Consider the following 16,595-nt stretch of genomic DNA (forward strand, 5'->3'; position numbering starts at 1 on the left):
ATTACCCTGGAGTTCTGCTTTTTATTTCCTGTACTTACCATGAATTCATAGATCTAAAACGTCTAACTAGATGACTGAATTATTGATTATTACCAGTGGAGTTACATGCTCTCACTGTTATGGGTCTGCAGTTGTCCTTTCTGATATATGTATCCACTACAAAAGTCCTGTAATAAGGCGGTAAAATTCCTGACCCAATTACTTGTGCTTAATCCTTCTACATTTAGAATCTAGGTTTATTAAATACACTGTAGTTCCATTGAAATTAGTTTGATATTTCATTTTTAGACAACAGGCACTTAGCCCAAAACTATCAAAAAGTTTACTTCAGAATCATGAGTGTAAATACACTGAAGCTAATTCCCTGGAATCTAAATATATGTGTTCGCCTGAGTGTGGAGCAAAAGCAATAGCAACAAGAGATTCCATAATAAAGTTAATTTGCAGCTTGTACAAACCAGTGGTAAGGATGGGTGAAAAGGAGATCACAGTGCAATTAAAGCCACTGGGCTGCAAAGGGAATCCAGTTTGTGTAACTGGAATTGGAAAGTGATAGAATCCGTGAAGATAGGTCTTTTCTACATGGAAAAGATTTTCTGATATATGTGTTTCTTTTGTAACTGTACTGGCATAACTATAGGGGGGGATGTTGTACTTAAAGTACTGCACAGGATCTTTTCAGGGGGAATAAGGCAAAACGCCACATTTATTAGTAATACGTGTATTCATTAACACTGTATCATATGCATATAATATATTACACTTACACTCACACACACACACACACAAACACACTCCGTCTTGTTGTTACCAATTAGTTGCTCCCCTTAACTTCACTGGCCAGGTGAGTTAGATGGGGCAGGGGGTGGAGCCGGACTTCTGCCGATCCTGATCGATGCTGCCATGTTGACAAGACGAGACCCGGGGTCCTCTGCAAGACACCTTACTTTTATAGCAGCTTTCCTCTTATGCAAATCTATACCAGATTCAAACTCTGTGTCTGTGTCCATTGGTCCTTTGTGCTGCTTTCTTTTGAGTGTTGTCCCAATGCTGCAAAGGCTAGGTCTAAGAGTGGGGGGGGAGAGCTCTTGTTCTACTGCTAGCAAAAAGAAATTTTTCTTCTATCTTATTCTGTCCTTAGGGGCTATAATATTATACCAAGGGCAATGCAAAGTTTCTAAATGAGGCTTTGATACAAAGTCCCATGAAAACAGAGGTCACAGGTGGGTAGACCCACCACAAGGTTATATGAAGAGGCACAATGTAAAATAACTGCACTCAAAAACAATATAAAACTTTAGAGCCTACAAGTCCAGTCAGTCCTACTTCTTGTTCAGCCAATCACTTAGAGAAACAAGTTTGTTTACATTTGCAGGAGATAATGCTCAGGGCCGGCTCCAGGCACCAGCCCTCCAAGCATGTGCTTGGGGTGGCACTTTCTAAGGGGCGACACTCCGCCCCCCCCTTTTTTATTTATTTTTTTTTTGCTTCGGGTGGCATTGCCGGGAGCCGGCCCTGGCCCAGCCACTCGCCCTGTCAGCGCAAGCTGGGATTCGCGCCCCCTGGGGAGACTTGGATTGGCAGTGGCAGCGGCAGCAGGACCCCTCCTCGCTCCCTGCATCCCGGGCCCTGCTTCCCTCCCTCCCTGGCTCCTCACACACTCTCGCCGCCGCTGCAGCCCGGGCTCCCAGAGTGTGTGAGGAGCTGGGGAGGGAGGGAAGCGGGGTCCCCTGGAGCTGAGTCCGGGCTGCGGCGGCGAGAGGGGCTCCCAGAGTCAGGGCCACCCGGGGGGGGGCAAGTGGGGCAATTTGCCCGGGCCCTGCAGGGGCCCCCACGAGTATGTCGGAGGCTCCCCCCGCCTCCGTCTTCTCCCATCCCCCGGCATCTTTGCTGGTAAGGGGGCGGGGCTGTGAGCTGCAGCTGAGCGGCAGGAAAGAAGGCCCCGCTGGAGACACCACACCGCTGCAGCGCTGTCCGGGAGAGTGGGTAAGCGGCATGGAAAGGGGCTGGGCACCCCCCCAACCCTATCCCCCACAGCCCTGACCCCCAGCTCCGAGCCCAGCCCCTCTGAGCCAGGCACCCCCCAACCCCATCCTCCCACAGCCCTGACCCCCAGCTCTGAGCCCAGCCCCTCTGAGCCAGCCCCCCGACACCATCCCCTACAGCCCTGACCCCCAGCTCCGAGCCCAGCCCCTCTGAGCCAGGCACCCCCTGACTCTATTCCCCCACAGTCCTAACCCCCAGCTCCGAGCCCAGTCCCTCTGAACCGGGCACTCCCCTGACCCCATCCCCCCCACAGCCCTGACCCCCAGCTCCGAGCCCAGCCCCTCTGAGCCGCACACCCCCCGACACCATCCCCCCACAGCCCTGACCCCCAGCTCCGAGCTCAGCCCCTCTGAGCGGGACACCCCCCGACCCCATCTCCCCACAGCCCTGAGCCCAGCCCTGTGAGCCGGATACCCCCTAACCCAGAGCCCAGCTCCCCACCCAGCCCTGGGCAACAGCAGCACCACCCACAGGCAGCAACAGCCCATTGGCACCAACCATCACCATCACCCAGCAACAGCCCATTATGTAATTGCAAATGTATACATACCATTAAAGCATTTAATGTTTTTAAATAATGTATTTAGTGTATTTTCAAATTATTATAAATTAATTTTAGAATGTATTTCACTAGTTATTTTTTACATTTCCAAATACATGTTACTATAGTATTGCAACTTTTTTTTATGGAAGGGGCCCCCGAAATTGCTTTGCCCCTGGCCCCCTGAATCCTCTGGGCAACCCTGCCTAGAGTGTGTGAGGAGCCGGGGAGGGAGGGAAGCAGGATCCCCTGGAGCCAAGGCCGGGCTGCGGCGGCGGCGAGAGGGGCTCCCAGAGTGTGTGAGGAGGTGAGCGGCCAGCTGGGCTCATTGGTGCTGAGCAGGTAGTCCCACAGCCAGAGAGCCTCGCCTTCCCACCCGCCGGGGCTGGGTCAGGGCGTGGTGAGGCTGAAGAGTAGCAGGTCCGGGGGGGGCATCCAGGTCCTCAGCCGCCAGCATGTCGGGGGTGAGGGCGGTGAGCACGAACTGATCCACCTCGGCCACCAGCAGTGCCGCAAAGCCCAAGGAGGGGGCCGTGTTCTCCGCACTGCCCCGCAGCCGCACCGCCACCTGGAAGTACTCCCGCTCCGCGCCGCCCAGCAGCTCCACCCGCATGGGGTTAGAGTCGCGGCTGGGCCAGGGCTCGGACACTGTGTGCTGGTAGCGTATCCCATGTTTGGGGGGAGCCCAGTGCTGGTGCGGGTGGGAGGGGGCACTGGTGGGTGGGGGGAAGCGTAGGTGTAGGGGGGCGGCAGCCAAAAATTTTTTTGCTTGGGGCGGCAAAAAACCTAGAGCTGGCCCTGATAATGCTGCCCACTTCTTATTTACAATGTCACCTCAAAGTGAGAACAGGAATTCACATAGCACTGGTGTAGCCAGTGTCACAAGCTATTTACGTGCCAGATATGGTAAAGATTCATATGTCCCTTCATGCTTTGCCCACCATTCCATGCTAATGACAATAACAATCCAAAGCAGTGCAGACTGATGCATGTTCATTTTCATCATCTGAGTCAGATGCCACCAACAAAAAGTTGATTTTCTTTTTTGGTGGTTCGAGTTCAGTAGTTTCTGCATTGGAATGTTGCTCTTTTAAGACTTCTGCAAACATGCTCCACCCCTCATCCCTCTCAGATTTTGGAAGGCACTTCAGATTCTTAAACCTTGGGTCAAGTGCTGTAGCTATCTTTAGAAATCTCACATTGGTACCTTCTTTGTGTTTTGTCAGATCTGCAGTGAAAATGTTCTTAAATCAAACAACATGTGCTTGGTCGTCACCCGAGACTGCCATAACACGAAATATATGGCAGAATGCAGATTAAACAGAGCAGGAGACATACAATTCTCCCCCAATGAGTTCAGTTGTTACCCGGGGTTTTTTCAACCCAAAGCTCTTGGTAACTTTTACTCGGTGTGAGGAGGTGTCAGGAAATAAATCAGGAGAGACATGGCCGTCCGACCGATAGATGGCTGTCACAAACAGGACAACACAAGAGTGCTTTCACTTAAAGCTAAACTTTACTTAGACTCAAGCACTTACACATGTCCACAACAAGATTAGTAATACACCCACAACCCTTGATCATTACCAAAGCTGAGTGTGGCTCTCGAGTGGCACAGTGGCAGCCTGTCTGCTGCTGGGGAACACAAGATGCATCCAGAAGGAGAGACCAGTCCCCCAAAGGAGTCCCCTTATTTATACGTTAGTAATAGAATGACATGTCCCTTAAAGAAACCTTGTTAAGTAAGCAGTTTCAAGCAAGAGGTTCCTTCTGATTATTGATTAACCAGGTGTGGGTTTTTCCAGAGTCTGCAGCTCTGAGACCCCAATAGACATTCCTGCTTTTTTAAAATGCATATATCAGCAACTTCAACACAATTCTTATCAGGAAGGACGCAAGGTCAAGCTGCCCCTTCCATGGCATCCTGAAACCCCCTCCCCTCCTGCCTTGCTCAAGCTGAGTTTGCTGAATGGCCAATTTACAGCTTGCTGACTAGGTTGCTTTTTAACAATAAGCCATAGTGGTTTTAGGCACTTTACTGGTTTGCCAAAGTCTCCCCGTACACAGTCACAAATTTAATTAATGCACTGTGGGTTTTTTACAAGCGTCATCAGCATGGAAGCATGGCCTCTGGAATGGTAGCCAAAGCATGAAGGTGCATACAAATGTTTAGCATATCTGGCATGTAAATACCTAGCAATGTCGGTTACAACAGTGACATGTGAACGCCTGTTCTCACTTTCAGGTGACATTGTAAATAAGAAGTGGGCAGCATCATCTCCTGCAAATGTAAACAAACTTGTTTGTCTTAATGATTGGCTGAACAAGAAGTAGTACTGAGTGGACTTGTAGGCGCTAAAGTTTTACATTGTTTTGTTGTTTTATTTTTGAGTGCAGTTACATAACAAAAAAATCTACATTTGTAAGTTGCACTTTCACGATAGAGATTGCATTACGTACTTGTATGAGGTAAATTGAAAAATACTATTTCTTCTGTTTATCATTTTTACAGTGCAAATATTTGTAATAAAAAATATAAAGTGAGCACTATACACTTTGTATTGTGTATTGTAAATTGAAATCAAATATTTGAAAATGTAGAAAAACATCCCAAATATTTTATAAATTTCAATGGGTATTCTATTGTTTAACAGTGCGATTAAAATCATGATTAATCATTGGGGGTACTCTGCACCTTTAACACACATTAATTGTTAATTGTGTGAGTTAACTGCAGTTAATCGACAGCCCTAGATTAATCCAAAGAAAGGCACTCTTATATTGTAATAAGAGTGCCCACATGGGGAATTAGATTGGTATAGTTACACCCATATAACTGGTAAAACTTTCTAGCATAGACAAGCCCTAAGGTCCTGGAGAGAGAGAGGCAAAATAATAGCTGAGAAAGGCAGTCCTCCTTGGTGGGTCAAAAGAAATGGAAGAAGTTTTTGATGGCAGCCTTGAAGTCATAAGATAGCAAAGGGAAAAAAAAACTTGCTACTGGAAGAACAAACATTTTGAAATCAAAATTGTACATTAAAACAAAATCACAATAAGAGCATAGGCAATGTTGTACTAGAAACCATTATGTGATGTGATTGCTTAGCTACTAGCATCAGTTATTGTTTTCTGTGATTATTCACTATAAAATCATACATATAAGTAGCATAGTTGGCACAATGTTAACCAAGGTAAATGATAGCATGACAAGAAAAATAAGAGTAATGAAAATACCATTCTAAAAATAAATAAATGGAGGAGTGAAACTACATTTACTGTAGATTACAGGAGGGGGCGTGCTATTCAGGCAATCAAAATAGTAGAATAAGACCCACTTGTGAGCTGCAATGAGGCCATGTGCAGACATACACCTTTGTAAACTGGTAAGGAATTTTAAACTCCAGTAACATATGAACAAATTTAGGAGGGTGTCTGTGTCAAATGTTTCCCTGAATCAAATCTCCTTTGACAGTTCAAGACATCGTTATAGAGCATGAAGCGCCAGGGCCGCCCGGGGGTGCGGGGGGGAAAGTGGGGCAATTTGCCCCAGGCCCCGGGCCCCACAGGGGCCCCCACGAGAGTTTTTCAGGGCCCCTGGAGCGGGGTCCTTCACTTGCTCTGGGGGTCCTGGAAAACTCTTGCGGGGCCCGGGCCCCCGGAGCTTCTTCCGCTCCGGGTCTTCGGCGGCAATTCGGCCACGGGGGGTCCTTCCACTCCAAGACCTGAAGACCCGTGGCGGGGGGTCCTTCCACCACGGGACCCGCCGCTGAAGACCCCAGGCCCCCTGAATCCTCTGGGTGGCCCTGAGAAGCGCTCTCTTGTCTAGGCATTGGGGGTACTCTGCACCTTTACCACCACAGCCCCGCGGGATGGGGGAGGCTGAGATGGACCATCCAGTGAGGAACACAAGTCCCTCTGCCAACCTACACCCTACCTGGGTAACCACTCCAGACAGCTCACCCAATCTGTGGCAGTATTGCCAATGCCAAATGTTCAAAAATTATGTCAGCTTTATCAAAAAATCATGAGATTGGCTTTGGTAACTTTGATCCCCTCTGTTCCTCCCTATCCTGGGGTTTAGCAAAGCTTTTGATACGGTCTCCCACAGTATTCTTGACAGCAAGTTAAAGAAGTATGGGCTGGATGAATGGACCCATAAGGTGGATAGAAAGCTGGCTAGATCGTCGGTCTCAACGGGTAGTGATCAATGTCTCCATGTCTAGTTGGCAGCTGGTATCAAGCGGAGTGCCTCAGGGGTCGGTCCTGGGGCCCGTTTTTTTCTATATCTTCATTAGTGATCTGGAGGATGGTGTGGACTGCACCCTCAGCAAGTTTGCAGATGACACTAAACTGGGAGGAGTAGTAGATATGCTGGAGGGTAGGGATAGGATACAGAGGGACCTAGACAAATTAGAGGATTGGGCCAAAAGAAATCTGATGAAGTTCAACAAGGACAAGTGCAGAGTCCTGAACTTAGGATGGAAGAACCCCATGCACTGCTACAGACTAGGGACTGAGTGGCTAGGCAGCAGTTCTGCAGAAAAGGACCTAGGGGTTACAGTGGACGAGAAGCTGGATATGAGTCAACAGTGTGCCCTTGTTGCCAAGATGACTAATGGCATTTTGGGCTGTATAAGTAGGGGCATTGCCAGCAGATCGAGGGATGTGGTCATTCCCCTCTATTCAGCATTGGTGAGGCCTCATCTGGAGTACTGTGTCCAGTTTTGGGTCCCACACTACAAGAAGGATGTGGAAAAATTGGAAAGAGTCCAGCGGAGGGCAACAAAAATGATTAGGGGGCTGGAGCACATGACTTGTGAGGAGAGGCTGAGGGAACTGGGATTATTTAGTCTGCAGAAGAGAAGAATGAGGGGGGATTTGATAGCTGCTTTCAACTACCTGAAAGGGGGTTCCAAAGAGGATGGCTCTAGACCAGTGGTTCCCAAACTTTAACAACCTGTGAACCCATTTCACTAGAATGTCACGTCTCGCAACCCCCCTCCTAAAAATGAATATTTCCACGGATTTTCTCCTTTACCTGAGTATAAATTATAAAAGCAGTGATCTTGGAAATATAAAATTTGTTTTTATGACATGCTTATTACACACTATTTATTATTATTTATCATTACAGTATTTTTATTACATTATGAAAACGGCAACACTCTTCCAAGATCTCACTTTCGCAGCTTGTATCACTTTGAATAAACCTGTTATACGACAAGGCTCGTATGTTTCATCAAGGAGCACCAGATGTGAAACAGCATGAAGGTATTTAATAAGCCAACTCAAAGAGTTTCTCCTACACATGCTTTCAGGTCTTGAGCAGTCTAGGCAAACAACGCATGATACAACAAAGCTTAAACTTGTTCTTCATAATAATTTTAAAAACAATACTAGCTGCCTATTTAATTTTAAAAACAGCAAAAAATATCCACCTCCCTTTCCATTTCTTATAAGGAGTCTTGACGTTTAAATCTCCTCAGTGTGATAGATCTGCTTGCTTTGATCTGCTTAGCTCTTGGAAGTCCAGGGGCTCCAAGCTGCTGGCCCTGTGCTGCCCAGGGTCCCTAGGGACAGCTCTGTCCGCCATTAGGGATTTTTTTCCCAAGAACCCCCTGTAACATTTTGTGAACCCCAGTTTGGGAACCACTGATCTAGACTGTTCTCAGTGGTACCAGATGACAGAACAAGGAGTAATGGTCTCAAGTTGCAATTGGGGAGGTTTAGGTTGGATATTAGGAAAAACTTTTTTACTAGGAGGGTGGTGAAGCACTGGAATGGGTTACCTAGGGAGATGGTGGAATCTCCTTCCTTAGAGGTTTTTAAGGTCAGGCTTGACAAAGCCCTGGCTGGGATGATTTAGTTGGGGATTGGTCCTGCTTTGAGCACGGGGTTGGACTAGATGACCCCCTGAGGTCCCTTCCAACCCTGATATTCTATGATTCTATGTTTCACCCCCTGGCGCTGCCAGACAGCGCATCTCCCCCCGCTTTCTAAACTCCACCTTCTTCACTCTGTCCCCAATTTAATGTGTCTGACTCTCTCCTTCCCTTCCTCCACCTGTTTCACCCTCCTCTCAAAACATTTTGCCCCCTGCACAAATTCCACTGTGTGACGGGTTAAATCACAGAGCCCCCCTTGGGAGCTGCCACCTGATGTGCCAAGACTACCTCTGCTCCTTCTTTCCCTGCCACCTCGGGACCCCAGCACCCTGTCTTGCTGAGCCAGACACGCCAGTCTGCTCCAACACAGACCCAGGGTTTAAATTACTTGCCCCAAAGCTGCAGACTTAATTGAAAGCAGCTTACAGAAGTGTTCTTAGCTATAACACTCAGATGCCCAACTCCCAATGGGGTCTAAACCCAAATAAATCCATTTTACCCTGTATAAAACTTATACAGGGTAAACTCATAAATTGTTCGCCCTCTATAACACTGATAGAGAGATATGCACAGCTGTTTGCCTCCCCCCCCCAGGTATTAACACATACTCTGAGTTAATTAATAAGTAAAAAGTGATTTTATTAAATACAGAAAGTAGGATTTAAGTGGTCCCAAGTAGTAACAGACTGAACAAAGTGAATTACCAAGTGAAATAAAATAAAACACGCAAATCTAAGCCTAATACAGTAATACAACGGAATACAGGTAAAAATCTCACCCTAAGAGATGTTTCAATAAGTCTTTCACAGACTGGACACCTTCCTAGCAGGGCTGGCTCTAGGTTTTTTGGTGCCCCAAGCAAAAATATTTTTGGTTGCGCCCCCCCATCCCCAGCCCTGAGCTCCCCCCCGCCCACCAGTGCCCCCCCACCTGCACCCCCTGCCGCCCCAGCACTGGGCTCCCCCCCAAACGTGGGATCTGCTACCAGCACACGGCAGCCGAGCCCTGGCCCAGCCGCGAGTCTGTCCCCATGCGGGTGGAGCTGCTGAGCGGCGCGGACTGGGAGTACTTCCAGGTGGCGGTGCGGCTGCTGGGCGACATGGAGAACACGGCCCCCTCCCTGGGCTTTGCGGTGCTGCTGGTGGCCGAGGTGGATAAGTTCGTGCTCATCACCCTCACCCCCGACATGCTGGCAGCCGAGGACCTGGAGAGCCCCCCGGACCTGCTACTCTTCAGCCTCACCACACCCTGGCCCAGCCCCGGCGGGCAGTTGGTGAGGATCTCTGGCTGCGGGGCTACCTGCTTAGCACCGACAAACCCAGCCGGCCGTTCACCTCTTCACACACTCCAGGAGCCCCTCTCGCCGCCACCGCAGCCCTGGCTCAGCTCCAGGGGACCCCGCTTCCCTCCTTCCCCGGCTCCTCACACACTCTAGGCAGGGTTGCCCAGAGGATTCAAGGGGGTCTGGGGCAAAGCAATTTCGGGGGCCCCTTCCATAAAAAAAAGTTGCAATACTATAGTAACATGTATTTGGAAATGTAAAAAATAACCAGTGAAATACATTCTAAAATTAATTTGTAATAATTTGAAAATACACTAAATACATTATTTAAAAACATTAAATGCTTTAATGGTATGTATACATTTGCAATTACATAATGGGCTGTTGCTGCCTGTGGGTGGTGCTGCTGTTGCCCAAGGCTGGATGGGGAGCTGGGCTCTGGGTTGGGGGGTGTCCGTCTCAGAGGGGCTGGGCTCGGAGCTGGGGGTCAGGGCTGTGGGGGGATGGGGTCAGGGAGGTGCCCAGTTCAGAGGGGCTGGGCTCAGAGCTGGGGGTTAGGGCTGTGGGGGGATGGGATCGGGGGGTGTCCGGCTCAGAAGTGTTGGGCTCGGAGCTGGGTGTTAGGGCTGTGGGGGATGGGGTCGGGGGGTGCCCGGCCCCGGCCCCTTACCATGCCGCTTACCCCCTCTCCCGGACAGCGCTGCAGTGGCATGGTGTCTCCAGCGGGACCTGAGTTCTCAGCCCCGCCCCCTTACCAGCGGAGACGCCGGGGGATGGGGGAAGACGGAGGCGGGGGGAGCCTCCGACATACTCGTGGGGGCCCCTGCAGGGCCCGGGGCAAATTGCCCCACTTGCCTCCACCCTGGGCAGCCCTGACTCTGGGAGCCCCTCTCGCCGCCGCAGCCCGGGGTTGGCTTCAGGGGACCCCACTTCCCTCTCTCCCCGGCTCCTCACACACTCTAGGAGCCCGGGCTGCGGCAGCGACGAGAGGGGCTCCCAGAGTGTGTGAGGAGCCGGGGAGGGAGGGAAGCGGGGCCCAGGATGCAGGGAGGGAGGAGGGGTCCTGCTGCCGCTGCCGCTCCGAATTTCCCAAGGGCGGCTTGGCATTTCCCCGAGTGGGCTGTGCAGGGCGCCGCTGGGCTGGGCAGGGGGCTTGCGCCGACAGGGTGAGTGGTTGGGCCAGGGCCGGCTCCCGCTAATGCCACCCCAAGCAAAAAAATTAAAAATAAAAAAAGGCGAGCCGGAGTGCCGCCTCTTAGAAAGTGCCGCTCCAAGCACATGCTTGGAGGGCTGGTGCCTAGAGCTGGCCCTGCTTCCTAGTCTGGGCACAGTCTTTTCCCCTGGTACAGCTCTTGTTCCAGCTCAGGTGGTAGATAGGGGATTTCTCATGATGGCTCCCTTTGTTCTGTTCTACGCATTTATATATCTTTTGCATAAGGCGGGAATCCTTTGTCCCTTTGGGTTCCCAGCCCCCCATTCTCAATGGAAAAGCACTAGGTTAAAGATGGATTCCAGTTCAGGTGACATGATTACATGTCACTATAAGACTTCATTACGCACTTGCCAGCACACAAGTATACAGGAAGACTTACCGGTAAAACAGAGCCATCTGCAATCAATTGTCCTGGTTAATGGGAGTCATCAAATTCCAAACCACCATTAATGGCCCAGACTTTGCATAATTACAACAGGCCCTCAGAGTTATCTTTCATATTTCTAGGTTCAGATACAAGAGTGGTACATTTATACAAGTATGATGATCACACTCAGTAGATTATAAACTTTGTAATGATATCTTACAAGAGACCTTTTGCATGAAGCATATTCCAGTTACATTAGCATATTTTCATAAAATCATATAGAGTGCAACGTCACACACTGATCCTACCCCTCCAATTTGTAGGGTGACCAATTTTGGTTGGACATACAGTAGAATGTTAGAGTTACGAACCCCAGAGTTACGAACTGACTGGTCAACCATACACCTCGTTTGGAACTGGAATTACACAATCAGGCAGCAGCAGAATCCTCCCCAAAAGCAAATATAGTACAATACTGTGTTAAACATAAACTACTAGCCAGGATGGGCCGGGATGGTGTCCCTAGCCTCTGTTTGCCAGAAGCTGGGAATGGGCGACAGGAGATGGATCACTTGATGATTACCTGTTGTGTTCATTCCCTCTGGGGCACCTGGCCTTGGCCACTGTCGGAAGACAGGATACTGGGCTAGATGGACCATTGGTCTGACCCAGTGTGGCCGTTCTTATGTACACCTCTACCCCGTTATAACGCGACCCGATATAACACAGGTTCGCATACAGCATGTAGCATCGGGGCTCCAGCGGTGCTTTAAAGGGTCAGGGGCTCTGGCTGCTGTGGGGAGCCCCGGGCCCTTTAATCACCACCGAACCCCTGCTGCTGCTATCCCGGAGCTGCGGCAGCGGGGCTCGGACGGCGATTTAAAGGGCCTGGGCTCCCCGCAGCGGCCGGAGCCCGGAGCTCTTTAAATCAACGCTGGAGCCCTGCCACTGCTACCCCGATATAATGGTGTGTCACCTATAACGCGGTCAGGATTTTTGGCTTCCCACGACCGTGTTATATCGGGGTAGAGGTATACTAAAAAAATAAAGGGAAAGGTTTTTTTAAAAATTGACATGGTTAAGAAACTGTTTCTGTGCTTGTTTCATTTAAATTAAGATGGTTAAAAGCATTTTTCTTCTGCAGAGTAAAGTTTTAAAGCTGTTTTAAGTCCATGTTCAGTTATAAACTTTAGAAAGAAGAACCATAATGTTTCATTCAGAGTTACGAACAGACTACATTCCTGAGGGGTTCGTAACTCTGAGGTTCTACTGTATTCCTAGAGGTTTCATCACATGACCTACTCTTTAATTAAAGAGTAATCTTTAATTCCTGGAGACTCCTGGACAATCCTGGAGGGCTGGGAAACCTTCCAGCTTGCCCCCTCTTCTCCCTTTAGCCCTTGTTTACTGCAGCAAGCAGAGTCCGCTGGTAATAAGGGCAGAGGCTTCAGCAGCTGTTACTGAGCATCCTCAGCCCACCGGAGTCTGCTCCCTAACAGCAGAGTAGGGAATACAGACAGGAAGCAGGTTTTCTGGGCTCTGCCGGAGCATTGACCCCTCAGCTGGGGACTTCTGGTAATAGAGAAAGTGCTGGAAACGGGTAGGAAAGTGACTTTGCACAAAGGGACCCCCGGGAACCTCAGCTCCCTTTAGAAATCTGCTCCCGCCTTATAGATGCAGCTAGGGACTGAGCTGAGCTGCAAGGAAGTAACTGCTTCTTGTTGGGAACTGCTTGGGGTAAAACTGCGGTGGGTTGTATAGGTTGGGGGGGAAAGGGAGTTGCAGGGGGGCCATGATCAGATCGCAGTGCGGGTCTCCTTTTTCTCTGGGGGGTGGGGGGGAGCATCAGGAAGGGGAAGCAGAGGAAAAATAAGAAATGGAGAAGAATGGGGGGAGGGGAGAGGCAGCATGAGATGTAGCAGATTTAACCATTTGCGCAGTTAGGGGAGAGGGAATAGTGGGTGGCACAGGGGAGACTGGGGGAGGGGCTAATTCTTCATTTAAAAATCCCTCCCTCCCACACCCACAGAGACAAGCCCTGAGGCCCCCTCAGATTCCAGAGTGAGAAGTAGATCTCCTCAATATTAAAGTGAGAACAGAGATGTGCTTGTTTCATCGGATACATCAGTTCTAAGAGGTCTTGGATCCTGTGTCTTTATAAGAGCACTTCCACACTGACAGGTAAATAGGCTTGGCAGAGTTCGATTTTTATTTTGTTATCGTTTTTACAGATAGTATCTATGTTTATTTTAAAGCATTTTATTGATTTAAATTGTCCTAGCTGTGGGAAATTATGGGAGGGGGGCAGACAATCAGGAATCAGACAATTATTTAGCGACAGTAGGCACTGAAATTCAAAAAGTTAAAGCTTCATAACTGTTCAAACAAAAAATTGTCAGCAGCTGATGTCAAAATCTAGACAAAGTAAATATCTGTAAATCAAACTCTAATAAGTTCTCAGGCAGCATTTTTCTTAGTTTGCCTATTTGTAAATTTGGATTATCGATGGAAATATTTTTTGTGGGCTTGCCTGTGTGCTGAAACAGACGTTCACTGATAAAAATCTAATCTTTCTAAACCTACTTGTAGATAACCTAACACCATCCTCCCCCTCCTATGGGACACTGGGTTAAGACTTAAGACACATGGGTTCTATTCCTGTCTCTGCTGCTGGGTGTCCTTGGACAAGTCACTTCCCCACTGTGTGCCTCAGTTTTCCACTCAAAATGCGGCTAATGATACTGACTCCTTCTGTAAAGTGCTTTGAGACCCTCTGATGAACAGGACGATAAAAGCTAGGTATATAATTAATGACCCACTCTGACCCCTTTGTAAGATTGTGGTCACTGTTATTTATTTAGCAAATTTTAGTAATTTGATTATTTGTTATTGAGGGCTCTAGCCACATCCAGCTAACATTCAGCTTCTTTTTGTATATTTTGCGCTTCCAAAAAAGTCTCTTTTTAAAAAATAAATATTAGTTTAACACGTGATTTCATAACATCTTTGAAAGGAATTGTTTTCCAGAAATGCCTGTCAAATTTACTCCAAACATTGGATTAAATGTTGGATTGGATTAAGTTGGATTAAGCCCCTGTGAAAGGGGCTGCTGTACTCACCACTGGAAGGCACTGCCTCGTGGCAGTTCTGGGGATTTGCTCGGTGAGGCCAATGCCCCTTCCAGCGGTTGCTTGCCATCCCTCTGTGGCTCTCTCAGGTCTGCAGCCCTTCTCTCACTCCAGGAAGCGCAGCCTCCTCTTCATGCCTCCACACTCCGGGCTAGGTCACTCAACATTTCCCCCCTTCCTGAGTATTCCTTCAATTCTCTGTCACTACTACAGTGTCCCACGCAGTCTTCCCATTCACTGCCCCGCACCTGATCTATGCCACACCCATAGGGGTTAGGTTATCTACTTATCCTACCCTTGCTGGACATTGATCATTGTCCTCTTTATAAACAGCCTTTTAAATATTTGAAAGCTGTTATCATGTCCCCTCCTCAGCCTTCTCTTCTCTAGATTAAACATGCCCAGTTCTTTCAACCTTCATTCAGAGATCAGGTTTTCTAAACTCTCATCATTTGTGTTCCTCTCCAGTTTGTTCACATTGTTCTAACAGCGCGGTGCTCAAAATTGGACACAGTACTCCTGCTGAGGCCTCTCCAGTGCTGAGTAGAGTGAAACAGTTACCTCCTGTGTCTTACATACAACACTCCTGTTTCTTTGAAGTGTATGTGCAAAGTGCCTCAGGTGGCACATGACCAGGATTCATCACTGAATTTGCTCCACTGGATGGCTCATTAGCTTCCCTGGTTTATCCCAGAATTACATTTGCCTTTTTTTTTTTTTTTAACAGTGCCTCACTTTTAAACTAGTCCCTTTCAAGCCAAACACTATAAATAGCAGGGACCACATCCCTAAAAGTGCCTTAAGAAAAAATGCATCCTTACTCCTTGGAGAATTACAGTGTGATAAACGTATTAGAAATTCTGAAGAAATTACACAAATTAGAGGATTGGGCCAAAAGAAATCTGATGAGGTTCAACAAGGACAAGTGCAGAGTCCTGCACTTAGGACGGAAGAATCCCATGCACTGCTACAGACTGGGGACCGAATGGCTAGGCAGCAGTTCTGCAGAAAAGGACCTAGAGATTACAGTGGATGAGAAGCTGGATATGAGTCAACGGTGTGCCCTTGTTACAAAGCCTGGCTGGGATGATTTAGTTGGGGATTGGTCCTGCTTTGAGCAGGGGGTTGGACTAGATGACCCCCTGAGGTCCCTTCTAATCCTGATATTCTATGAAGAATAGATAATTGATATGAGTTAATGTAACAGAGATCTTGGAGATTTGTATTGTTCTGTATTTGTATTGTTCTGCTTGGCCTCCATGCATCTGGAGGGCTTCCAAAGTAGAGCACAGCAGTATGGCATGCACACAAACAATGGCCTGCACTAATTCAATTCACATCCAATTTAGTACACTTTGAAAGAGGACTCCAAAATTTGCACCAAATAGGCAGTTAGAATGCTTTACGAGTTTGCACCATAGGTACACAGGCCTTTTCCATCTGCACTAAATTGAGGTAGCGCAGACTAACACCCCCAAACCTCCAAGAAGACAAGCCCCAGAGATAGCCCCTGCCTGCCAATAGAGTGGGGGCAGAGTGAAGGCAGCTGACTTCAGCACTGTTACTGAGCATGCTCAGTCCATGTGAGCATGTTCAGTACAAGCCAAACAGCAAATCTAGAGGGCAAGTGACCCTGCATGCAGTATTTTGCATTCAGGACATGCCTGGAATATCTGATATCCAAGCTTAATGTGTAAAACTGCTGGCTACATTCCTATGAGAGTCTTGGTGAATTAATAAACCTGTTGATTAGTAACTATCCTCATCTGAGAAGTGTCGTCACATGTCACCGGTGTGGTGCTCTGCTCTGTTCAATGATGATAACAGTTGGCTGTGTGCGTGTGTTCCCTCTGTGTGCTGATCGCTGACACAGCAGACCCTGAGAGAACCCCCAGTGACCACAGACTCCAATAAGGTACGAAGGCACCCGGCCAGGTTTATTGTCAAACAAAACACAGTCTCTAGCTCCCCGGATCAGATGTCTACAGTTCTGCTAGTACATATGTGCTCCCTGACAATGGACCGGCTCAGTCAGTGGCAGGACTTACCACTGCCCCCTAGGCCAGACAGAGACAACTACACAAGGGTGCATTCTTATACAGAGGTACAAACAAGTTACACATCACTCCTGAC

The 16,595-nt window shown here is 48.4% G+C and overlaps 2 protein-coding genes across 5 annotated transcripts in view; one reads left to right on the plus strand and one right to left on the minus strand.

Moving 5' to 3' along the window:
• LOC128847906 (zinc finger protein 271-like) overlaps positions 1-16,595 on the plus strand; it is a 59,358-nt gene that overhangs the window by 14,253 nt on the left and 28,510 nt on the right. The window lies entirely within an intron of this gene.
• Positions 1-16,595, minus strand: part of LOC128848260 (zinc finger protein 271-like) — a 144,799-nt gene that overhangs the window by 7,068 nt on the left and 121,136 nt on the right. For 2 of the 4 annotated variants that reach the window (XR_008446995.1, XR_008446997.1), the window contains one exon: positions 812-931. The exons of the other annotated variants lie outside the window; for them this stretch is intronic. The gene's annotated coding sequence lies outside the window, so the exon portion shown is untranslated. The remainder of the gene's footprint in view (positions 1-811; positions 932-16,595) is intronic. 4 annotated transcript variants of the gene reach the window in all.

Source organism: Malaclemys terrapin, chromosome 13, assembly GCF_027887155.1.
Source record: "Malaclemys terrapin pileata isolate rMalTer1 chromosome 13, rMalTer1.hap1, whole genome shotgun sequence".
NCBI classification, from domain to species: Eukaryota; Metazoa; Chordata; order Testudines; family Emydidae; genus Malaclemys; species Malaclemys terrapin.